The sequence below is a fragment of the Aythya ferina genome, assembly GCF_964211825.1.
Source record: "Aythya ferina genome assembly, chromosome: 9".
NCBI classification, from domain to species: domain Eukaryota; kingdom Metazoa; phylum Chordata; class Aves; order Anseriformes; family Anatidae; genus Aythya; species Aythya ferina.
Window position 1 is genome coordinate 5,782,213 of NC_140305.1, and position 26,034 is coordinate 5,808,246.

At 39.5% G+C, this 26,034-nt stretch overlaps 1 long non-coding RNA gene across 2 annotated transcripts in view; it reads left to right on the forward strand.

The window, feature by feature from the left end:
* Nucleotides 1-25,936, forward strand: part of LOC311441082 — a 79,836-nt gene extending 53,900 nt beyond the window's left edge. For both annotated transcript variants that reach the window (XR_014695787.1, XR_014695788.1), the window contains 3 exons: nucleotides 14,356-14,525; nucleotides 24,272-24,374; nucleotides 25,008-25,936. This is a non-coding gene — a long non-coding RNA (uncharacterized lncRNA). The remainder of the gene's footprint in view (nucleotides 1-14,355; nucleotides 14,526-24,271; nucleotides 24,375-25,007) is intronic.
* The last annotated feature ends 98 nt before the right edge of the window (nucleotides 25,937-26,034 follow it).

The window sequence follows — 26,034 nt, forward strand, 5'->3', positions numbered from 1 at the left end:
CTTTTCCAAGTTTAATAATGACAGCAATGAAAGCCAAAGTATTTATAGCACCCTTACATAGGGGTGTGTATTTGGAACACTTGAAGTGTATGTGTGCTTTTTCAGGGAATCTTCTAGAACAAGCACTCATTAATCCGTGAGATTTGGCTCACAGGTTTACTGTTTACTTCCTTTGAAAGAAGATGGTGCTATTTCTGCTCTCCCTGAGGGTTATATTGTCTTCTGCAGGGTTTCTGGTTTGCTTGTAGCTGAGGGCCATGAAGTTCTCCCTCCACTGTGCAAATGGCACGCGCCAATTCCCCATCGCCTTTTGGCTCATGTTGCATGCAGAGCCATCATGCAGCCTGGCTAAATACTATCTCTTTGGCTAGTGTTTGGGTCAGTATTACTGGGAGTTAAAATGAAGGGATAAAACACTGAACAGTACAGGCTGCGATTTCCAGAGTGCCTGTGCCTGTGAGTCAGAGCCTCACCAATGCAAGGTTTTTGTTCATACATTTTATTTCTCTGTTTTCACAGAATCACAGAATCACAGAATTTTCTAGGTTGGAAGAGACCTCAAGGTCATCGAGTCCAACCTCCAACCTAACGCTAACAGCCCTCCACTAAACCATATCCCTAAGCTCTACATCTAAACGTCTTTTGAAGACTTCCAGGGATGGTGACTCCACCACTTCCCTGGGCAGCCTGTTCCAATGCCTCACAACCCTTTCAGTAAAGAAGTTCTTCCTAACATCTAACCTAAAACTCCCCTGGCTCAACTTAAGCCCATTCCCCCTCGTCCTGTCACCAGGCACGTGGGAGAACAGGCCAACCCCCACCTCGCTACAGCCTCCCTTGAGGTACCTAAAAAGAGCGATAAGGTCGCCCCTGAGCCTCCTCTTCTCCAGGCTGAACAAGCCCAGCTCCCTCAGCCGCTCCTCGTAGGACTTGTTCTCCAGGCCCCTCACCAGCTTTGTCGCCCTTCTCTGCACCCGCTCAAGCACCTCGATGTCCTTCTTGTAGCGAGGGGCCCAAAACTGAACACAGTACTCGAGGTGCGGCCTCACCAGAGCTGAGTACAGGGGGACGATCACCTCCCTAGCCCTGCTGGTCACGCTGTTCCTGATACAAGCCAGGATGCTCTTGGCCTTCTTGGCCACCTGAGCACACTGCTGGCTCATATTCAGCCGACTATCCACCATCACTCCCAGGTCCTTCTCTGCCTGGCAGCTCTCCAACCATTCCTCTCCCAGCCTGTAGCTCTGCTTGGGGTTATTGCGCCCCAGGTGCAGGACCCGGCACTTGGCCTTGTTAAACTTCATGCAGTTGACCTCAGCCCATCGGTGCAGCCTATCCAGATCCTCCTGCAGAGCTTTCCTACCCTCAAGCAGATCGACACACGCACCTAACTTGGTGTCATCTGCAAACTTACTGAGGGTGCACTCGATGCCCTTGTCCAGATCATCGATGAAGATATTAAAGAGGACCGGCCCCAGCACCGAGCCCTGGGGGACGCCACTAGTGACTGGCCTCCAACTGGACTTGGCTCCATTCACCACGACTCTTTGGGCCCGGCTATCCAGCCAGTTTCTAACCCAACGAAGCGTGCGCCAGTCCAAGCCAAGAGCAGCCAGTTTCTTGAGGAGAATGCTGTGGGAGACGGTGTCAAAAGCCTTGCTGAAGTCAAGGTAGACCACATCCACAGCCTTTCCCTCATCCACCCAGCGCGTCACTCTGTCATAGAAGGAGATCAGGTTCGTCAGGCATGACCTGCCTTTCATAAAGCCATGCTGACTGGGCCTGATCGCCTGCTTCCCCTTCAAGTGCTGCATGATGACTCTCAGGAGGATCTGCTCCATGAGCTTTCCTGGCACTGAGGTCAAACTGACAGGCCTGTAGTTTCCTGGCTCTGCCCTCCGGCCCTTCTTGTAGATGGGCGTCACGTTTGCTAGCCGCCAGTCGATTGGGACCTCCCCCGATAGCCAGGACTGTTGATAGTTCATTCTAAATGAATAAAACTTAGACACATTGCTGAAGAAATAGAGAACTGAATTAGTGAAGTCCTGCTGAGTAGGTGATGTCTGAACCCCTGGATAGCAAATGAAATGAAAAGTACTTTCTGCTTTAAGTAGTAAAGAATTTTATCTCCCTTTTGAAAACTCTATGGACACATCCATCAGGCAGTCTGACAGAGAAATTAAATTGGGTTGCAGCACTGCAAGAAGTCCAGATTAGGTTCCTGCTGAGCAGTAACAAATTGTGGTGAACTTTATAAAAAGCTGCTTTCTGTTTTTCACAAGGTAATGCAGTCTAGAGCTAGTCCGTGATTGTGAGAGAAACGGGGGAGACTTCTGGAAAAGCTTGGTGTTCCTCAATAAGGAAATTAAATGAAATAGATATGAGTTTTCTTTCCTTTCTTGAGTTTCTACACAAGAAGCATTTGTGTTCTGCACTTTTTTGTAACACCAAATTTGCACAAGCACCAACTTGCTTTATTCATGGCAAAATGGAAAAAGTATTGCTTTCCTGATCATGGGATAGTAAACTTTCTCACCAGTTTGCGGTGGTCACTGTTAACTTCCAATAAACGTGGTAAGAGATGCAGCTATTCTGCTGGAGGTCACAATGGGACTTTATTTTTTCCCCAGTGAATTTTACCTGAATAGTCAAAGAATGCATGAATCCAAATCACCTCACTTGTGCATTTCAAATAGACTGGTATTTCACTAATCTGTCCTAATCTTCCATTTATTTAGAGAGGAGCTATTACATGCAACCAGGATCTAGGTGCTTTTCAACTTAGTAATGCTCATTTCTAGAACTGTAGCCTATCTTTGCCTCTCTTATCTCTCCATCCTGGCTCTGAATACCCTCCAACTTTAGGCAATTTCAGATTCATCTCTAATAGCAATGAAAAGCTATGAACTCTTAAAAACAGGTCCAGAGCTGTTTTCAAGCTTTGTGAACTTCAGCCAGCCATTCCATTGAGTCATTTTTTTAAACCAAATCTGAAACAGGGAAAGATTTCTGGTATTAGGTTGCTTTGCATCCTCCTGAAAGGCTGGGTATTCATATGAAAAAAATAGTTGTTTATATATTTGCATGTATCTAGTTATGAATGATCAAGTAAAACTTCTAGTATGTGTGACTGATTTTTTTCTCTCCCGGCACGGTTACATTTAGCTATACTGCTTGGGCTATTTTTGAGCAACACCTGTGCATTCTTAAATGGGAAAAAAAAAAAAAAAGGGGTGGTGGTGTAAAAATTCCCTTTCATTTGGATGTTTCTGTTAGTGTGAGCCTTAAAAGCCATTGCTCTCCAAATATCTTGTTTATATGGAAGTTAAGCTACCTTTTAAAAATAGATACAAATGAATGCAACTCAAGTTAAATAAAGAAGAAAGTTTAAACAACATTAGCCTTGCTTGTCTAATAATGAATGTGGCATTTTGATCTGTTTCAAAAGCCTTGTTCTTTTTCAGTAAGCAATAGGAGTAAAATATTTCTCTTACTGGCTTCTGCTTTACATGTTGTATGCTAGCCTTAAGGGGATTCAAAACCTAAATAAACCTTAACTTGCAAAAGATATAAGTATGAGAAATCTCTCCTTTTTCTGGAATGCCTTGGGGGCTGGGGCTGATTGTTTATTTAACAAGCTGGTGCCCTGATTTTGCCACTGACACACTTTGACAAAAATCCCTCACTGGCATTTAAAGATGCAAAAAGGAAGAAAATTGGAAAGAAAGGTGCATGCCAGCGCTCAAAGCCCCAAAGGTATGCTGACCAAGGTGTTTTCAGTGTTTTGTTACCATATTTAACAGTTGTACAGCTGGAATGATCATAGGAATGATCATAGAGTGGTCAGTAATGTTCTGATGTAATCAAACCAACTGAAATCTTCTTATTAGTCTGTACAGCTACTTGGTACAGGAACTCTGGCGGAGAGAGAAATTGCGTCTAAGGAAAGATCCAGAAGACTACTTTAAAAAATCCTAACAGACTGAAGTGAGATTTTAATAGTGCACAGGCTTTGTGCCAGCTCATAAAAGGTGAATACGTTTTATCCTTGAATGTCAAGAACAGGGTCATTGAGTGGCTGAATTTGGGAATTCTCTTGTTCTGTTCACTGCAGCAGCTGGGAATTGTGGTGGGAGGCAGGTGCAGGGACTGACTGCGCATATGACTAGCACTTCCCAGGGACGGTGAAGTGCCAAAACCAACCAACTTTTGCAACCAGTGCAAAAGCTGATGTTTTGTTTATGGAATATTTTTGTAGAAAGTATACTGTTTTGAAACACCAATCCGAAATGCTTTTTATTTTTGCAAGATTCCCTTCCTGCTAAATAGTATTTTTTGAAATAATTTTTCCTTCTATTTATTCAGCCTTTTAAACTGAAAGCTATCAGCTATCCATCAAGGAAGCAAGTCAGTTTTCATTTTCTCATTTCTAATCGTTTTTCATACCAGGAAGCAGGAAGGGTGTATGGAGCAAACTAAGGAGTAGGAAACAGTTGGGAAAAATGCTTTTGATATTTTTTTGGAACAAAATAGGGAAGAGTGAAAATAATTTTCCTATTAAATTACTTCTTATTTGTACAGTTGGAAGGAAAGAGCAAAAAGGAAGGTGAAACTTTCTTTCATGTCATGCACGTTCTCACCTTTGTCACGTGGGCTACTCCAACTGGTTTTTACAAGACCAAACTATCATATTTCCCTGGATGAGATTTCCTATGCTAGTCTCATTCCAAGTCACAGCAGGCTCTTCAGTTATTGCTTTGATTTCTTGTTTCTGACAGTGTGAAACTTGGATTCTACCACAAATCTTGTATTAAGATTCAAAACAAAATGTTAAAGTAAGGAAAATTTTGCCTTTTCACTTACCTGGACTGTTCATGCTCTTTTTATGAAACAATATTTCAATATGATTTCACCTTGCACATGATTCTAAAATGTACAAATAAATAAACGTCTATATCATTCGTAAATGATGTGTATTTAAGAGGATGGACACTAATTAAATTCTACCTCATAGCATCCTGTTTTATTATTATTATTTTATTTTTATTTCAGTTCAAGTAATGGTTTGAAATTGACCTGAACTTCTCTGACAATTTCTTGATCACAGGAAGGAAGTTTGGAAGGAGTAGGCATATACATGTATGGTTTCTTGTATTATCTAGGGTTGAGCGAGTTCAAACCCACTTAAGACTTTTTTCTTGTTGTTTTCATTTGAGCCCTTTGAAAACTTGGAAGTAAGAAGTGGAAAAGAAAAAGGGAAGAAAAACAAAACAAAGTTTGATTTGGCTTTGGTTTGAGTTTAATCTGAATTAATTTACTCAACACTTTAAAGTTGTCTTAATTTATTCACTGGAAATACAATTAAAAAATATATAATTTAAAGGCTAAGAGCTTTAAAATGACTTTTTTTTACTAAATTGGAGCAAAACACAGTATCTTAAGCTGTCTGAACTAAAGATCTTACTCCTCCTTTCATACTCACCCTAAAGAAATAGACTTCAAGTAGTTCAAGAAACTTGGTGAAAACATTTCATTTTTACTTTAATCTATTATAACAAATAACAGTACCTACTATTTCCCTTTAAGTATATTCAGTGGAAAAAGGTTATAATTATTTGTTTAATTTCAAATTGAATGATTTTTTCCCAAGTAATCTTTTCCTCTGAAAAGTTTTGCCTCTAGTGTTCTAATTTGTTGAGGGGGAAGCAGAAGAATAGGGCAGGGCAGGAGAAGTGCCTATTTTGTTGAAAGCTTTCCAGTCTGTTCTGTTCTGTAGTTTTTTTTTTTTTTTTTTTTTCCTAGGCTTGATTTTTTTTTTCATTGAGTAAGGGATTCTCCCTCATATCTACATTTGTAATTTCGTTGTTTGACCTATTAACTAATGTATGCAGCAAATCTCTTACTTTCAATACTTGGTGGCTAAAGACGAAAATGTCTGAGTAACTGCAAAATGAGCTTTAAATTCTAATTAAAACACCTTATCAACACTACATTTCACTTTGTATAGTTATGGGTTTGGTATTTTCTGGATTTGTTATGCTAGATTACTTTATAATACTTAGTGATTGAGAAAGAGCATGACTTTTTTTGAACGATTTCTTTTGCACTGCAGTGTGACTTACATTAGTGTGACTGACATCCTCCTAATATGCTTAAAAATCTTTGGAACAATTGATCTGAAACTTGAGCATTTTCATTCTGGTTGGATCAGAAAACACAGTTAATATCAGATTCTTTTCCTGGACTAAACAAAAAATTTTCTCTTGGCTAAACTCTAAAAAATTTTCCTTGGCAATAAGCTACACACAGCATGTAATATGTTTACATGAGCTGGGAGTCTCTTGTATGGATTATTCTATTTCCCAGTCTGTTACTAATTTGACTCCCTTAATAAAACGTTGTATAGATGTAGTGCCTATAGATATCTAAGCACCTGTCAGTTGTATCTGGCCAGTAGAGAAGTGGGAGCATTGTAAAAGACAAATTGGAAAAGAGTAGCTAGGGATCAAATCATCAATCCAACAAATGAGACAATCTGAATAGTCGCATCCCTTCTGCTGGTGTGTGTACCTGTGCTAAGACTTAGTACATCTTTCAGGGTGGCAAGTGATATACATGTGATTGAGCTGCAGAACTGCTCAGAAAAATTAAGAGCTCCTGCATATGAAGGCTTCCTGAACTATGAAAATCTGAATTATCCTCTAGTAGAGCAGTATTTACAGCATATTGATTTTAAGATATTATCCCAAAATAATAGAAATAAATTTTGAGTAAAAATGCATATGCATATCCTATTAAATAGCTATGTGAACGCTGATATGGCTAGACTTCAATGATGTTACTGGGCTTAGTATTTATCAGTCAAGAAGTGGAAGGATCAGTCTTCCGGATTAACTCTCTCTCCATACTGTAAAATTTATTTTAGACAATTGTTAGACCTGTTCAACAGCATTCTTTTAAGAGCTTCCATCCTGATGCTTCAAGATGCAGAACTTTAGAACTCGGTGAAAACATGCATGAATGTGTTACGCTTTGGGCATATTTATTTTGCCTTAGAGAGGTCTTTAGAGCTTTTTCATTTAGGAATGGATTATTATGAAGAAACAATCTATTTTTTAGATGATTATAAAATATAATCAAGTGGAATGCGTAATGCAAGATACACTATTACAGCTGTAACACTTTTCTGGTGACAATGTGCATTCCTTTGTAGAAGTAATACTACTGTTGTGCCCCTGACTTTCCAGGTGAAAAATTCTTCTGCATTTGCTGTTGATATCAATGTGGCAGCATTAAAGAAATGTACAGTCTTTTCCTTTTAGTTGCCTCGCCTTGTCCATTTCTCCCATGAGACAAGTGTTATCTAGCTGGAACTAATATGTATTGAAGGGGAGATCATGTTAGTAAAGGTTTGTGGGTTGACTGAGCATGCCCTTTGGTACCCCTATAGTGTGTCATGGGGCTGCTCAGTCATCTGAGCAGAGGTTTGGAGTTCAGTTGGTATTTAGCACACATGATGTCATAGGACCTACAGGGTGCACTTAGATGGCATGGCTCAAGAGCTGATGCTAACCAAGTATTGATGTGTAGTTTGTTATGCTATGCATTAAGGTTATACGATATTACTGACAGCATCACTAATAATGTATTTTGTATCACTAAATATACTGCTTTAGGAAAAAAGGTGTTAAATGCATAAGGTGGAAGATCCAGAGAGAGATTATCTAAAAATAGCTGTTGTGATTCCCATGTGGTAATTGTCCGTTTGTGCAATAAACTAGAGGATAACTACTCTTCATACCTCGGCAGGGTTTTGGGGAGAAAAGGGCATGAGAGAACACGGAGGAAAAAGTCTAAGAGTGATGTGTGATGCCAAAAGATTGTGGTGAAGCATTATTACTATTCTGAATGTTTGCTTAAAATTTAAAATAAAACTGAATTAAACCTAAGCTGGAAGACCTTGCCTGAAGGAAGGTGCTGCCTGTATGCAGCTTTAAGTGCTGACAAGTTAGGCAGGAGCGTGTGGTTTCTTTTCTATAAATAACAAGCAGTTGTAATAGCAACCTCCCCATCATGTAGCACCCACACACACAGAGCCATTAAACCAGAACATCCAAAGACCATCTCACAACAAACACCTTCATATCCCCCCCCAGGCACTAACCCAGCCCTCTCTGCTTTCCTTCAGCTGCTATCCTTATGGCTTCTTTCATTTTTCATATGCTTACAATACAACAATAACCGGAGGGTAAGGTAGAGCTGCCAAAACCTGGTTGCTAGAAAGGATGGCATGCAGGGCTCTGATCTGGGCCTGGAAACCAAGGAATGGAAAACTTCCAGTGTATGGTTTTGTACTCGAATTAGCTTAGTTTAAAAGAGTAGTCAAGTGATACCTTGAAGCCAAGCGCCACCTTAAAGGCCACAAATAGGCCATCTTAAAGCTGGATCCAAGCACCAACTACACACCTATTTCCCACAAATTTGTGCCTGTGTGACCATAGCAAGTTTGGAGTATCTGAGTATCATTGGTGATGGCTAGAGAGTGTGTGCACCTGATTTCAATGTGTTGGGTGTCTGTTCCTCTTCCTCTGCATCTGAATGGTGGTTGTCTTTTTCCCCTACTACTACTAAGGGAAAAAGAACGTAGCCTGTTGGGAATAATTTTCTTTCTTTTGAGCTTGTGAGTGGTCACAAAATTCCTGTTCTTACATTTATGATTTCTGCAGGGTGTTGTCTTTTGGGCTAGTTCCAATAAAGAACTTAGATGCTGACCTGTTAACTTAAGTGTGTAAATCCACCATACTGACCCTTGAAGTCCTGCTCAGTTTTCACCTAGTTGTGGAAGTATTGTTTCATACAACCTGCATTCTCACAAATGAAGTCTGCTATATGTGCTTGAATGATCTGGGGTTTGAGTGTGTTTTGTGTTTTTTTTTTTTTTTTCTTTGTTCCCTCTTTCAATGCCAGAGCCTGAATCAGTAGGTATGTTTGTAGCATACTTTGTGAATACTATGCAGCCTCATGGTCACCTCTTTCTGTCAGTCTAACTGGAGTTTTAGTGCACTTTCATGCTATGTGTATGTCTTTGTGACAGATAAAGCAGCCTAGCTGGACAATGAAGAAAAACTATTATGACCTTTCCACAGTCTAAAAAAAAAAACAAAAAACAAAAAACAAAACAAAACAAAAAACAAACAAACAAACAAAAAAACACACAACCAAACAAAAGCAACACAACAAAACTCAAACTCTTGATGTGTATAATATTTAACATCTCACGAAACAATGCTGAATCATGTGAACACGTTGCAGTCTGTGATGGATCAGAACTAGAATGCTGACAAATCTGAAGTGTTTTTTGAAAGTTGGTAACTGTTCAAATCTTATCAGCTTCTGCGATTTCATCTGTTTCTTTGGGAGGGTGGATAAATGTCTCTGGACACGATGCCAAGCCTGAATCTTTGAGAAGGCTTGGATGAAAATCCCTTCATTCTTCTGACCCCATCTCTTCTCACCCATTGTGGTACTATACAAATTGAATTTCAGGGCTCATGAGGTAAGGTTTCTGCTATGGTCAGCAGAAGTGTCTTTCCATCTGATTTCCCCTGAGGTCAGAAGCACGTAATACGTTGAGGGGTGTGTCAAATTGAACGAAGCTTGGAATATGTGAGGGTTGTAGACAGCAGCTGGCCCCAGCAGAGACTAACAGATTTGCTGAGAACCTGCAAAGATCTTGGCAGGTTGTCAACAAAGATACCGCAGGGTTGCTAGATGCCAGGAAAATGAGATCTTTAGTTTGCAGTGAGGAAGTTGTAGTTTATTATATCCCATCCTCCCTAAATACCAATATAAGTAGTGTGAACAAATTGCATTGGAGACTGTGACTGGTGGGCAAGTCGTGTACTTTGTTTCATGGATGAGTAGGCTGAAGTAGAAGCAGGTGAAATAAATGTTCTTTCTTACAGCAGCTGAGTACTACCAGAGCCAGGAAAAGTCTTTTAGTCCTAAGTAAGAATTGGTATTAAAAGAAGTGGAGGATGAAGGGAACAAAAGCAATGATGGAGAAAGTTTATCTGACTTAGAAGACTAGGAAAGAGAAAAATGGAGGCTGTGTGGAAAAGATAGAGATGTTTGTAGAGAAAAGATCACAGAAGGTTTGGGAGGGACTTTCTTGTCTTTCTGGAAGAGCAAGAAATTTTGTCTGCAGCATCCGGCATCCAGAAGCTTCCAGCATGCAGTATCCAACTACACGTTTAGGCTTACTCTGATGTACTTCCTAGCGATTTGTGCCAGCAAAATATGTAGGTATTTATTTGAAAGCTTCAGGTGCTGAAAATTTTAGCTGTCTGTTTCTCTGATAAAGTGTAATGGTGCATGCCTCACCATGCTGGACTCTTAGGTGTATTGAGAAGATTTCAAGTCAGTCTGAAAGCAATTGCTTGACCTGTTTTGTTGATGTGTCCTCTTTGTCTCTCACCAGGGTTTTACCGAAAAGGTGCTTTCCAAAGAAGTTGGCCAGAATTAGTATGTTATTGAGGCAGAACTGTGGCATTAAAAGAGCTAGAAAAAGAGTATTCTCATCTAATCTGCACATTAACCATGACACAGAGATTAGCAACCCCAATGGAGAATGCCAGCATGGAAAATTTTTGCTCCACATGGTGCAGTCTTGAGTCTTTAAGGCTGATAGAATTTGATGTTGGAGGCCTCAGTCGATGCTCAGAGTTCCGCAAATTTGACATAAATTATTTCAGAGATTTCCTCTTCATTTACCTGGTAAAGCAATCACAATTATCTATCACTATTCTTAGGACCCAATTTAATAATAGCCTCCCTGATGACTTTATCAGGTTGAAGCCTATGGATTATTGACAGTTCTGTTAACTAGGCGGCTTTGTTCTTCTGGCAGGATGCCAGCAGAGGGGGGAAAGCAGCTGCTTCTTGGGATGGGAATAATGAAAAATGCCAGCTGATAAAATCTTTCTGACTTTTGCAGAACTCAAAGAGACCATCAGAACTTCATGAAATTCCTCTTTTCTGCACCCTTGTGCTATGAAAGAAATAATGTGGTAGGCAGGATACCATCGAAAAAGTAATGCAATGGGTACTGGTGGAAATGCCAGACAGGATGAAAAAAAAAAAAGAAAAAAACAAACAAACAAACAAAAAACAACACAAAGGCAAAATAGCAGCAAAATACATGGATGGAAGCAGTCTCTTACTGATGTGTCTATTTCAAAGTAGGAGACAACATGGGCTAGTTTTAGAACTACTGAATGGGACAAATCCCAACTTCCTTCTGTCCTACCATCCTGCTCCAAAAATAATGGCTTTAAGCAGCAGTTCAAACCTTTCTGGTTTTGTGACGCTTACAAAAGCCTATACAGAAATTTCCCACTATTTGCTTTCTGCATTCCTCCCTGAGTTCCACTGCCCCAAATAACATTTAGCTGTGAAGCATTACCTTTAGTACAAGTATTCAACTTCTGTAACAGAGCACGGAGCTTGGGAGTAGGCACTAATTGGGAGTGGTATGATGTACAAGAGCTAAACAGATCCACTGAGGTGTTTGTCTGCTTGTAGGCTGTCACCGGAATCTGAAGTAGAAAAGAGAAAGCCCTGAGAGTCTCTGAACCCTTGGGCATAAATTTCTGTTTTTCAAGATGCTGTTAAAATAGGGAGCCAATGGAAGCAGGCTGGTCAATGTGGCTTCAAAAGCTGTGGGGAGCTTTCGACAGCAGCTGCTGTGTGTCAGAAGTCTATAAATTGACTTCCTGCCATGGGAGGCCTCCAGCTGGTTCAGCTGGAGAGTTACTGGGGGGAAATCCTCATCCTGTCTGTCTTACCAGCAGAGCAAATGTATCTAGGGCCGTGCCCAGGGCTGGGGAGGGGGGTCAAGCTGGTGGATTCTTCTTGTCAGCCAACAAGATCTTGATTAATAAAACTGGTGAGAGTGGAGACCTCAGGGTTTTGTTGAGGGTGAGGGAGGAAAGGCGTTCTTCTGAGTAATGTATACACATGTCCTTCAAGTTCTTCATTTATGAAAATTTGTAGATGAAAGCACACTTATTTCATTGTGTCTCAGCTAACTTAAAAAAAAAAAAAACAAAAAACAAAAAACAAAAAACTTTTTTTTTTCCTTTCTTTATCTTTCAGGAAGCAATGTGCTAACCCTTCTGTTCAGGGTGGATGCATGCGCTTTTTCTAGCATTCAATTCCCCCTCACAATCTTTATCTACCAGTTTTGGAACCCTCCTTCTCCAGGAGGATTTAATTTCCTTTAAAATTTGCACTCTCACTGAATCAATAACCTAGCTGGAATCTTTGGCAAAGGACTGAGTTTTGGTGCAGTAGGTGTCTCTAGAGTTAGTGGCCTTTATCATCATCTCTGTTGGAACTCATTATTTAGTTAAACTTTAACTCCTCTGCTGCCGAGACTTGAGTTTACTTTCTGTACCCAGTGAAACACCCTGTCCTCTGCTAAGAGAGGTATTTAATGATCTCAGGGAATATGTGAGCTGCTTCTCTACCTGTCTCCTCTCTTACTGAAATTCTTTACTAATTCAGCATATTACGTATCACATCCCTTTGCACCAAGTCTCAGCACCAGGTTTGAACTCCTTTAGGCTAAAAATGAACCTGAATATGCTGTTTCATACCAAGAATCATCATTTTCTTTGTGTATCTGTGGTTTCAAATGTAGTCATGAATCTTGAAATGAGGAGGAAAAAAAAAAGATATTTTGAAAGTTTAGTCTGACATATGTCCATCCTTGATTCCTTTTTTGTGCAGGGTAGGGTATGCTTGTAGGGAAATGGGAAATCCAAAAGAAAACTGAATGTTCAAAATTCTGGAGATGTTTTTGAGCCTTGTGGACCTTGTGGATGTTGGTAAAGTGGAGGAAATAGTTAACTTGACTTAGGAAAAAACAAAATGTAATTCCTCACTCCTCAGAAGTGTTTTAGGTCTAGATTTTTTAAGCATCAGAGATTTTGGAAACTTTGTTTAGGTGAAATTTAGATACCTGTTCAATAAAACTTTCTGATCTTGGTGACTTTTGGTCTGGGAGAATGAGGCGTGAATAATGGTGGGCAAAAAAAGTAACTGAGTTGTAGCAATTCTTGAACCACACTTATTAGAGATGGGGTCAGATTTGAGCACCCTGAGCTTTAGCTGCTTATTGGAAACTTCTCTAGATTTAAACCTTGACAACAGCTTTCTCACTGCTTGAGCTCATGTCCCAGCTTCATATGCCCACAGTCACAGACCCTAGATATGAATCTTATGGCTTTTTGCCATACTTCTCACAGTGTTATACCATGTGTGGCTGCGTGGGTAATGACTGCTATGCAAAGATATCAGGTTCCACCCTGCAAAAGCAATTCATGTACTTAAATATGGGGTTTGTTCTTCTGCCTTTTTCTGCTTAAGGCGGTGGGTTCAAACACAGTCTGTACCACTTGTCAGCACATCAGCTTGGTCAGTGTGGTTAAATAAAGCTGTTAATTCTTTCCAATTTATTTCATATCATGGAAGGACAGAAGACAGGGAGAGCTTAATTTTAAAGCTCCTGTGACATGCTGTTGCAATTTCATCTGAGGAAACTGCACTGTCTTTCTGCATACCTGTTTTGGAGGTACAATATCAGGGAAGTGCTCTGAACCCCATCGGGTACACAGACTAAGGTTTATAGGTGAGCTCTCTTAGGAGTCCCCTTTGCCCTTCTGCGTAATTACCTGATACGTGTGTTGGAATGATTCGTGCATATGTAAATACAGAGTGCGCTCATACAAAGTGTATGGATATAATTTAGAAAGCACTGTTGAATTTTTGGCTTGTATATGCACATTCTGTGGCCTGACAGGATTACTCCCGTTGGAGTAATAACTAAGAATTTTGCTTACTTAGGGCCTGTTCCTGCTCCCTTTGAAGCCAATGGCATAATTCCCAGTAATGTTTAGTGGTGCAGGGTCAAGTCTTTAAGGATGATAGAATTTGATGTTGGAGGCCTCAGTCAGTGCTCACTGAAGTACACGGGGTTTCCCCAGTTATTTCAGTGAGCTTTGGTTAAGACTGGAAATTCTCATTGTTTCTTCAAAGTAATTACTTTACCATCTCTATAGAAGTTGTTGTTATTAGAGTGTTACACTCTAAAAAGAAGAAAGTCAAGAGAATGCCTTTAAACTGGCTGATGCTGTGCACTTTTTATAGCACTAAAACATTTACTTCAGAGAAGTTCCCAGAAGTTTGGAACAGCTACATCCAAAAGCAACGGACTTGTTAAATTGAAAAGGACATTTTGTGTTGCTGTCACATCTTGTGACTTCTGAATACATTTAATTTATACTGTTGCAGGAACAGCAATTCTCATGGTATCTCAGCCTTCAGACTCCTGGTCCCAGCTGGTGTGACCCCATAGCATCTGTGGGGAAATGGAGATGATGACGAGAGACGTTGCAGCTGCTTGAGGGGGGGAAAAAGCTGGCTCTTGCTCATCTCAAAGGCCAGTACCACTTGGAACCCTTGTGAGTATGAAAAATATCCCATCCTCTTCCAATATGCTCCCTGATATGTAAGGACTTCCCTTTAGTTCTGTAATTGCTTTCATCTCAATTTCTCATATGCTACCAGGAGTTTGCCAAAGCTCAGTTATTTTTATACTTAGATTTTGGTACTTCAGGCTTGCTAAATGACATCTTTAAAGGGAGAAAGTAAAAATACAGCAGACTGGGGAGAAGCATAGAAAGCTACTAGAGAATGTTTGTTGGCATTTGCTTATTGTTTGGTTCAACAAATGTATTGACCTAAAGGGCATACAGGACAGCCCATCTGTTTTCCCATGGCTTTAAAGGAAAAGGACACTAAATCTGTGTGTATGAATATTTCATTTGGATACTGATGACCTACTGAGTTGCTTTAAACGATGAACAAACCAATTTTCCCATCTTGTTTTCTTCTGTTTGCATCTGCTTATGTTCAGTTACAATATAGATAAGTGCATATATAAGAGCAATATAAATAATGTTACTGGTTAGGTTGCTACAGAACTTGGCTGGATGCAGCTTGGGCTTAACATATGAATCATTCCATCAGTGAGACTTAAACTTCTTTGGGCTTTTATGTCTATGACACTTCTTTACACTGGCTTATCTTCGAGTCCTTCCACAGGAGTGGGGCCCAATAATCCAGATGCCCTTTCTATTTTAGAGGCAGCATTGATGCTTCAAGCCTTCACATACCTTAAATACTTGTCTTAGAGTCCCAGCTTTGGGTATATGGCCACTTTGCATAGGGTGGCATTAGATTTCACTTTAGATGTTATGAATGATACTGAACCGTGTAAGCTAATAAACATAAGAAAAGGTTTTCCTGCCTTTCATTACAATTTTGAAGAGTAGTGGGACTGTAGCCTTCTATGTATCTAGCATATGACAAAGTACAGCAATGTATAAACTCTTGTTCTTTGCTGTTCTCATTGGAAGTGGAGATTCCGTCTCATTGCATTATACTATGGACATGCCTTTATGGCTTATGATATTTCCTGGTCTAATCCATGTCTGCTCTTGCATGGAATGGTAGATTTTACAGCCATTTGTATGAGCAACAGAGAACGTGGCTATAAGCTTCAATTAACCCTGCACCAATTCTTCTATACTCAATTGATCTAGAGTATCTTTTATATGAAGCTTGTTGTACTCCAGCTGAATATCCCATTGGTCGTGGTGGACCACTTGGTGTTCATGGAGACACTCGTGGATTGCTAGGCAATCTGCTGGAAGATATGAAGCAGTCAGGACTGTTGAGATCAATGTTGCTGTGTTCTGGGACTGAACTGCATGCCCAACCCACCTTTGTCCTCTAGTGAAACTATGGATCCTTCAGGACATATTCAGACTGCTCCTGGAACTTCTCTTATCCTTTTATCTCTGAAGTGGTGCTACCCGTGTAGCTTTCAGCCACGGGGGTCACAGAGTCAGGAAGGTTGTCTGATTCTGGGCTCTGTCAAGAAAAAAAAAAAAATTTCATTTTCATGCATGTCTGTGATCATATATACGAAAGTGTGCTAATAGTACAAGTATGTATAGCTGTAATGTGCGTTAACATTCAAGTTCACAGCAGAATCCCAAATGGGGACTTAAATTTATATGTTCAGAGCAAACTACATGTACAGATTACTGTAAGAGTGACTACAAAATGATGCAGGATGTGTATTTATAAAAGGAAGTTCTTTGTCCAGTTGTCCCCCTGTACTCCTTTGGGAGTGTTTGTGATTGCTCTCTGAAACGTATATCATTTCAGATGAAATATATGATTCAGAGCCCCCCAGGGCCAGGAAAATTAGTAAAGGCACTTAAACTGTACAGCAGCATCACTTAACTACTCTAGCTGAATTATATTATGAATGAGCTATCACAGAAGCCTCTGGGGAGCTTCTGGTTGAACGTTTGAATGTGAGAGAAAGCTGCTTTTCTTGTTTTTGTTTTTAAAATGACTTTCCCATTTGCACCGAAGGAGAGAAGAAGCAGAACACTCAGGCCACAATATTAGTCAAGGAAATTCAGAAAGGTTCTTTGTGCTCATCAAAACTGATGGGGCTGTTTTTTTTTTGTTTTTCCCCCCCTACCTCCTTAGGCTGAAAAATGTGCCTGAGAGATGTAAAATTTGATTTAGTAAAGCTTTATGCTTTATCACTTTGTGCAGCAATGAATAGCTGTAAGGGGAAAGAAATGTCAAATCAAGCCTAACAGGAAACGTAAGGTGTCCTTCATTTTTAACATAAGGCCAGCATAACACAGTTAGATCCCAAAGGGTAAGATATTTTAAATGAAACTTTTAGCTTAGGATTTTGACACTGAGACTCTGGCACTAGTCAAAAGCATGGGCAGGAACTGACCAGAAGAACACCTTACCTAGCTTCTACAGGCTTCTAGTGCTTGCTAAAGATTTTGTGTGCAGAAGGTGACCTTGAGCTTTTAGCTCAGGGTTGCTTGCAGAAAACAATTTCTTGATCTCAAATGAAGTAGTGGATCTTTTGTAATTTTGTGAAGATTTCAGGTTGGCCTTTTTTTTTTTTTTTTTTTTTTTTTTTTTTTTTTTAACTGTTTAGAGATACTGTGCTGGTCATAAAACAAAACAAAATAAAAAAAAAAAGGCATCAGCAAAAAACAAGTATCTGTAATCGTTAAAAGCTTTTAAAATGGTTTCTAATAGATCTGTATATGAGATGATCTTATGACATTCTACTCTATACGATCACAAAAGGTGTAAAGAGTTATTGAGGCATATAGAGCACAAATTTATAAGTCCTGGGAAAAGAAAGAAAAAGTGTTTTAGTGTTTTTTTTTTTTTTTTTTTTTTTTTTTTTTTTTTTTTTTACTCTAACTTAGTCTTTTATTTATTATCTGTGTGGCAGTATTCAATTTTCAGTTTGTTGGCACTGAAATCAAGTTTTAGGACAGACCAGGACTGATTTGAAAAACAAGAATTTTTCTTGGTGCTAATTTTTTATTATGACAGGAGTGAAAAAGGAAGGATGGAAGACTGGAATACTTCTTCCATGACAGGTATGAGTTATTTTGCACAAATTTTTTAGTGGGCTACAGTGCATGAGAGATCCTTCAAGGAGTAAGTGAAATACAGATGAACTTTTTTTTTGTACATCGCTCTCTTGTTCATGCTACTGTGGTTTTTCTTTAGGCCAATAAATGCTGACTCCTATTACAATATGGCATGGCTTCAACAACTCTTACAAACATGAGGACAGTGTGCATCTGTAGATATGTGGCAGAATGCATTCTTGTGGGATGTGATAGATCGGGACCTCACCCTCCATTTTTTCTCTTCCAACTGAGCCGTGTACTGAACCATGTCTTGCATGATGACTAACAGCTTGTGTACAATTGTTACCTCTTCTCTTCTCACTGTGTGTTTGAAATAGACTAGCAGTCTCCATGTTTTCAAACTAGTTTTCCTAGGTGTGTCTTGAGTCAGCATGACAAACTTGCCTATTGTATACTGTTCCTCTGGAGCTAGGTGAAGAACTCTTAGCAGGAACATGAGTAGGCCCAGTTAAAAGCCACACACCAAGCAGAGCAGTACTGGTAGCATCTGCAGAGCATCTGTTCTGAGCATGCAAAAAAGTGGAACTTCACGCATTCAAAGACCTTTAGTGACAAAATGATTGAATTTCTAAAGGGAAGGTTGGATCTTGCAGCTGGGAACTCAAAATGCCACTTAAGTCTGAATAACTGGTCCCTTCATCTTTTGAATTGCAATAAAATAACTATCACCTTGTAGCTCTTGCCTAGACAGAGAAGATGGGGTGCAGGAGATGGCATTGAGAACTAGCAAGTTATCTGGATTACACCAGCCAGTTGCTGCAACTACCAGAGGAGTTTTAGGAGACAAAAACTTCCAGCTTTGCCAGGTGGAAAGCAGTTAGATACGGGTTAAATGAGGCATGCATGTAAGGATTGCCTTAAGTCCTGCTTTTTTATATTATTTTCTGGAAATGCTTTCTAAATAACAAAAGGCAATAAAGTGCTAAACAAATAATATGTTATTTCAGAAGTTGCTTGTTATGGTACCCCCACGGTAGCTGTCAAATGCAACAGATCTCCAAAAGCTGATAGTAGATATCAGATTGCTTTAGTATAAAGAATGATGGAAAAGGCCACTTACCTCTGGGACTAATGTGAAAATGTGAAAATTCTCTAAGCACTTACTAGAAGGTGTTGGTTAGAGACATAGATGAGCATAAGTATGCTTGAAAAGACAAGGTTGTGTTAGAAGGACGTTTAGCTTGGTAGCGCTAACACTTTGGACTTCTCAAGCAAACATGGAGACCAGAGTTCAAGTAAAGTAAGGATTAGTGTGGAAACTGGGAAAATGCTGAGTTCTCAGATGCTGAAGAAAGGGGACAATGAGGAGAGAGCTCACACAGGAATATAATTCTTCAGAAGTAAACAGTGAAGGAAAGAACCACTTAGAAAAGACATACACAAACTCTTTGAACTATGCAGTAGTTAAAATCCATATAATTAATTTTTGTATCTTTATTTTCTGTAAGCAAAGCAGAGTTTTTTCTATAAATTACAGTGATGAGCTTGCTCCTCAGATATAATCTACTGATCTGGTCAGAGCAGTCACTGGGTTGTCTTGAGAAATGAGTGGGATGATCACTCTAAAGCTTAGAGGTTACAATTTTCTGCTCAAACTAACCTGCTGACTAAACTGATTCTTTGTCTGTTTATGGGGATTTTATTTTACTCAGTTAACCCAGAGATTGAACTTCATATCAAATTGCTTTAAAAAGGTATTAAATCTCACTTTTTAAATTGTATAATTCTCTATAGCCATTAGACATATTTTATCGGATCTGCAAGTAATACTTGTATTATGACCTATTGCCATTCTGCAGCTAAAAAACTTTTAGGAGGAAAAAAAAAGTTATTTTATTTGGGCAGATGCTAAATTTGTTTGGCCTTAGCCTTCCTCAAGAAGCAGCATCTTTTTATGGAAGGATGACTTTCTCTTAAAGAAATTTATTAGAAAGGGCAATTGCAGCAGTTAGAGAAGATTTCTTAAGTCTTCATGATGCTTTGTGATTTTGGCAGATATTTAATATGATTTCTAAAACACAAATCAATAATGTAATTTTGATTAAACTCTTCTGGTTGATTCTGTCAAGCTTATATGATGCAGCAGTTCTCACAAGTGGCCCCTCTTAATTCGCTGCACTCCCTCATGCTGTGTCACTATTAATATAAGCAATACAGCAAATAATTCAAAGCTGTTTATTATGGGAGGGAGGGAGAAGAGTTTTGTGTTCTAGCGATACTGAAGTTTTGCTGAAAGATGTTTACTGTTAGTGAAAAAGGGGATATTCCATGAAACAAACAAAAAAATCCTTTCCAGGTGCTCTTTTTATTTATTTATTTTGGTGGGGGAAGGAACCTCCTCCTCCCCCCCTCCCCCCCAGTTGTCTTATTTGATATTTGGCAATATTAAGGATTTAGTTTTTTATTTTTATTTGGGGAACAATATGATTCCCACTTCTCTCCCATATTCTCATTAATCTCTCTCCCTCTACTGCATCCATGTTCCCAAAGAGAAAGGAGAGGACACAAGTCAAATAAAAGAACAACCTCAAAATTCTTATCACGTAGATGTAACAGTAACCATGCTTCAATCTTTGAAATTGGCTTAGGTGTGTGAGCATTTCTAAAGCTTTTCATAATGTTGCATTACAGAGACTACGTTTTTTCTTTGTCTGAAAATAAAAGCTGATATTACTGTCTTGAACATAGTGTTGCACCAATTAGGGATGAAAATTAGCTTGTTAATGTAGTCTACTGTAAAATTTTCCAAGACTAAAAACTATTCTGCACCGCAAAACAAATGAAAAGATAGTTCAATATAAGAAAAGTTTGAAAACTCAACTTCATACAAACACCACCATGTTTTCAGTGGATTGCATAGCCTTTGAAAGTTACCCAGGAAAAGCTGCTGTAACTTACATCGGGCAAATGCTTAATTAAAGGGGAAACATCACAAATTTCTGTTTGGTATGGATAGAGAAATCCCCACTGATTTTTCTATATTACTGCTACTACCTGGGAATCCAAGATTAAGAAAGAATTCAGAAGGGACTGAAGCTTTTTGTGATTTGTATATACCTTCTAGAAGACAAATGTACTAGTCTTCTCTGTGTATGTATAGTTGTAAGTGTGTATATATATATATATATATTCTTAGTTTCATCTTAATTTTTCCCTTTAACTGAAGAAGTAGTGGAAAAATATGGATGTAGACTATTGTTGTATTTGTTATAATTTAGGCAACGTCTTAGCTTTTCCACCATGTTTATCAACAAATATATAGCAGAAAAATAGAAAACATTGTGATTCAAGAAAGAAAATTGTCCCATGTATGAAAACAGCCTGCTACAGTAGTTTTCCAGATGTCTAGACACTGTATAAGTCAATGATGTCAAAGGAATAGCCATCAGGATGCTTATTCACTTTTCATTTGGATACAATTTAAATTCATAAACAATAACTGGATTATGAAAGTCTACTGGAAAAAGTAGCTTACTCTTTGCTTTCTGACTTGTGTCTGAGGCTGAAGGACATCATGTGCAGAATATAAATTCAGTCATCTAAGAGTGGAGTGAGATTTTGCCAAGATTTTCCTTAACACCATCAGTTTTAATAAGTGCAGGAGTTTGAGACCAAGGTAGTACATTCTACTTGCTGCTGGAGAAAGTGGAAGAAACAGGCAGATCTCAGGCTTTGGCTCCCTTTCACACATCACTGCTGCAAATCAGTTGCAGACAGGATTGAGAAACCTCTATGGTGACTCTGTTTCAGAGCTTCTTCTGTGAGCAGAATCCAGAAATTTAATTGGTTATGCAACCTATTACCACAGCTCTTCAGATTGAGTGGCACTAAGTAATTACACTGTAACTGCAGCACAACTGTTGTAATTTTTCATGCAGCTATGTTACATGATAACACGATAGTGCTGATGCTAATACTAATGTTGGGTTAGGCAGCTAAAGAGGGGATTACAATAGAGAAGTGCTAATAGTATGTTGTTAGGAAACAGGATGCCAAGAAGCCATTAGAAGTGGGAGTAAGAATAAAATGAAAACTACAGTGGGAAATTAGAAAAGGTTTAAGGCAAGCGCTAGGCAGAAGCTATTGTGCTGTTAGTGTTTTAAAATCCTTGTTAAAACACATAGACTGAGAGGTCAAAAAATCATGATGATGTGAGAAGTGGGAAGTGATGGGCTTGAGAGCAATCACCGCACTTAATGACTGCAAGGTGTCTTCACATAATGTATCCGCCAGGTTTGTAGAGTATTTCTCTGGCAAACATGGATGTTTTTCTGAGAAGTACAAATTGATGTTCCTAAAGATACCAAGGGATCTCCTGAGTAACAGGAAAGGAAGTAAAGGGCTCCAGATGGCAGTGGCAGTGATGAGATAGCAGCCTCTGCTGCATTTCTGTAGCAGCCAAAGTGAAGAAGGTCAAAAAAGTGTTGTAGTTCTATGTGGATGAGAAGCCTCCATACCCAGAACGCTGTGACCTCTCCTTTGTAATCAAACCAGCTTCCTTAAAAATGTTATACATCTAAATGCCAGCACATCGAGATTGGGATTTTCACAAGTACATTCAGAATGTGATAAGTTTCCTGCCACGCTATCATCACGGTGACATACACACAAGTGTTAGCAACGCTTGTTTTATTCTGTATCCGTATGTGGCAACAGGAGCAGTACAGGGATCTGAAGCACAAGGGGCCAGGCAGTGCATTGAGCCCTGCGCGGGCTGCAGGGCATGCTCCCCCCAGAACCCCCAGTCTAAGTGAGAAGGGCACAGGGCAGGCAGGGGCTGAGGGCCCACCTGGGTGATCTGCAGAACAGGAGTCCCTTGGAGACCAGTGCTTGGACATAAGTAGTTTTGGCCAGAGTGGTCACAGAGAAGGCTTGGTAGATGGTGAAGTCTGTGTCAGTGGTCTGGCTGGTCTCTTGTTCACTGCTGCTACTTTCATGTCTCTTCCCTCTTGTCAGAACACAGTATATTTCCATATGGAAGATATAGTCCTTTATGGTACTCCGATAGTCTTTGCTGACAACTTGTTTATACCTGCCACTTGACCATATTTGAGAAATGAAAATGAGGATTTTAATTTTAGACACATGTGCACATGCAAAGGACTTCTATGCACAACAGTATATGGACAATATACTGCCCAGTCCTTACTGCAAGACATTTAAGTGTAAATTACCACCTTCTCTGTCCAAATGGTCTACACCAGCATAATTAGGCTTCTGTTTCACTAATGAGAGGTAAGCCTAAAGAAAACAAGGATTTTTAAAAATCAAGCTGACCATTTCAGAAGCTTCCCCCATGATTTATGATATGGATGTGGAAGGCAGTGAGTTTAAGAGGATGTTGAACAAACCATCGCTCTGGAGACAGTAGGAGTTTCAAATCCAGAGGCATGCATAGCTTTATTAAGAACAAGCAAACAAACTCTAAATAGAAAATAATTTTTCAAACACAACAGTCTACTTGCATTTAGTTATTTTCCCTGCTGGAGATGGGAAAACGACATCTGGTCCCCGCATGTTTTGTCTGAGAAACATCAGGATTATTAAACCTGTTCTTTGCTAGTGAGGGGTCTCATAACAAGCCTGTTGTGATTTCTTATGTCTCAGCTAAATTTGTGAGAGTGCTTTGTATCTGAAATTAATTAATCGCTTCAAATCAGTCTTTCGTTAATGTAAGCATATCTGATTTCTTTCTCAATTTTTGTGGTCATGCAACAGGGTTTTCTCCATTCCACTAATTATTACAAGGTACCCCAGATTTTACAATACCTGGTCCTCAAGCACAACATCTGCATCTTAAGGAAATGCTCAGGACTTTGGCCAACAAAGGTGCCAATGAACACTTATTGGTTTTCTTTTGAACCTGACCCTTTCTAGTCAGTGAGCTGGCATGACCCACTGCTTAACACTGGGTTTCTCAATAAAGCATTACTAAACCTGAGGCCCTGCAGAGGTGTGTTTCTTTTTGGTTTGCATGTCTACTTCTTTATGTATTGGGCATCCAGTATTTGCTTGAACTGTAGCACAGCATCATCGCATCCCTGGCAGTACTGGGTTTCATCAGAGGCTTGTAACGACAGTTAGGAACCTTGTCAAAAAACATTTGTGATTTCATGCTATGCTTCTCCTCTTTCTTGCATTTGTCTTTCTCTTCTGCACGTTCTTGGCAGACCCGATGGCATCAGTGGTAGTTATAGTTTAACATTCTTCATCATAATGCTCCCTTACGAGTTGCTTTTTACTTTATCTGTTAAGGGTAATCATTTTCATGCTAGGTATTTGCAACAGGTGGAATTTCTTGAGACACTGAGTCTCATTTTCTGCCAAGTCATTCAGGAAAGTGCATCCTATAAGTCTTGCTCTCAGGATCTGGGGAGTTTGTGTGGTGGTTGTGGGGGGGAACCTGCTGCAAAAAGGGTTCTTAACCCCCCAATTCTTATGTGGTTAGGAACTTCTTGCTTATTTCCATTCTAAATGTATTCTTGAGTGTTTTTTTTGTTTTTTTTTTTTTGTTTTTTTTTTTGTTAGCTTTTTCCCCTCATGTATTGATGCTGAATTTCAGTTGAAATCCCTTTCCTGAAGTTCATCCACTCAGATGAAAAAAGAATTCACATGTTTTCTCTTCTTTGTTTCTTCTAATGGGCTGCTAGGTCTTCAAACCTGTCAGAGGAGTGGCTGCAGGTTCAAGGATAGCTTTTGGTGTTTCTTTAAGGACAGCGACCTAGTATGGATTTGACCATGTTTGAAAATAAGGTAGGTCAAAACCTTTTGGTGCTGCATTGCTCAGTAGAAGCAGATGACTTCTTCAAAGGTTGAGGGTTGCACTGAGCATCTCTGCCCCAGGACAGCCAGGTGCTGTGCTCGCTGTATTTGCGGTCACCTCTCCTCGTTGTGCTGGGCTGTTGTGGAAACAAAATGGAAGGAAACTCTTCTGTGCTGTCACTACCAGTTTAAGATGTGGGACAGTGCTTAGATAAAAGTTTGATTCTGGCATAGAGAAAATAAATGAGTAGAAGCTGCATTATTAGGGTGAGGAGACCAGAGTTGATGCCTGCAAGGTAGGAGGAAGCTGAGACTGGATCAAGAGGCAAGCTCAGCTCTGAGGTGAGGTTGAGACTGCAGGTGGGAAGGAATGTAAGGGGGTTAACTTCATGAAAGGATGTGGCAAGGAACACTGCAAATGAGGGATAACTGTGGCCAGCTAAGGAGTTGAGTGACCTAGGGAGGATGGTGATTAACTAAAGACAGCAGAGGGAAGGAACTATCACAAGATATTAGGAGTAGTCACAGGAAAGTAATGTTCTACAAAGGTGATAATTGATATTTCTGAAACTTTTTTCTTTTGAGATCCATTGTCAAAACACCTGTGTGGTATCTTCCCTTCAGGGGCTGTCCAATAAAGAAGATGGCAACCTACTACTGCTACAGTTTGTGCTTTCTCTGTCCTGAGCCAAGTACTCATGTGATTAACTCATTGTATGTTTGGAACGGCATTATAGTGTTTCCATTTTTTTTTTTTTTTTTTTTTTTTTTTTTTTTTTTTGATAAACTTGCTTCCTGGACAACCTTATTTAAGATGTTTTCTACATTTTGATAGCTTGATTTTGCCAATGTAAAACTTCTACTATCTGTAATGAATCAGATTTGTCCATTCTTCTGTAGCAACTAGTGATTAAGTGAGTTTAGTACTAGGCTGCACGTCTTCTGAAGTGGTATTTTGAACTGCCGCTATTTGCCAGGACTACTGTCTGCTTTACAGTTGCACAACAAAAAAGCATCTTGTGCCTCTGAGAATTTAGGACAAGTTGAAATTAAATGTTAGAAATGGGCCTGAGCTGACTCCATCTGCATGAACCTGGAAGTGGAGAGGAGGCAGTGCTCGTGGAGTGGTTCCTGTTACAGCTGGGGCGTGCTGCATTCCAGCAACAAAGTGCTCTTAGCTATAGATGTTGCAGAGACTCCTACCGGACTGGGTTGGACTTGTGGTATTATATCATGTGGGTTCATTGTTGGGAATCTATACAATATCTATACAATATTCAGCAACGTGGTACTATGTTTTGTTTCACTTTATCAGCATACGGTTAAAATTTAGGTACGCAGCCTGAATTCTGCTTTTAATTAAAATTAACTTTGAAGGAAGTTAACTAGGTAAATAAAGGGTAGCATTTGTTGTAACTGCCTTAGCAATATGAAGCCAAATTCTAACTCTTTTTTGCCAGTGTATTTATTATTTTAGAAAACACTTCAAGTATGTCAGCTAGCCCAAAGGCTACAGCTGCAGTCTGACCATAAATAAAAGCTAATGAAAAGAACTTCACTGTCTGTAGTGCATTTCTTTATTCTGATAGAACATAAACATATATAAATAAGCTGTAGGGTTTAATTTTCTACAGTAAGTGCTCCAGTTTAG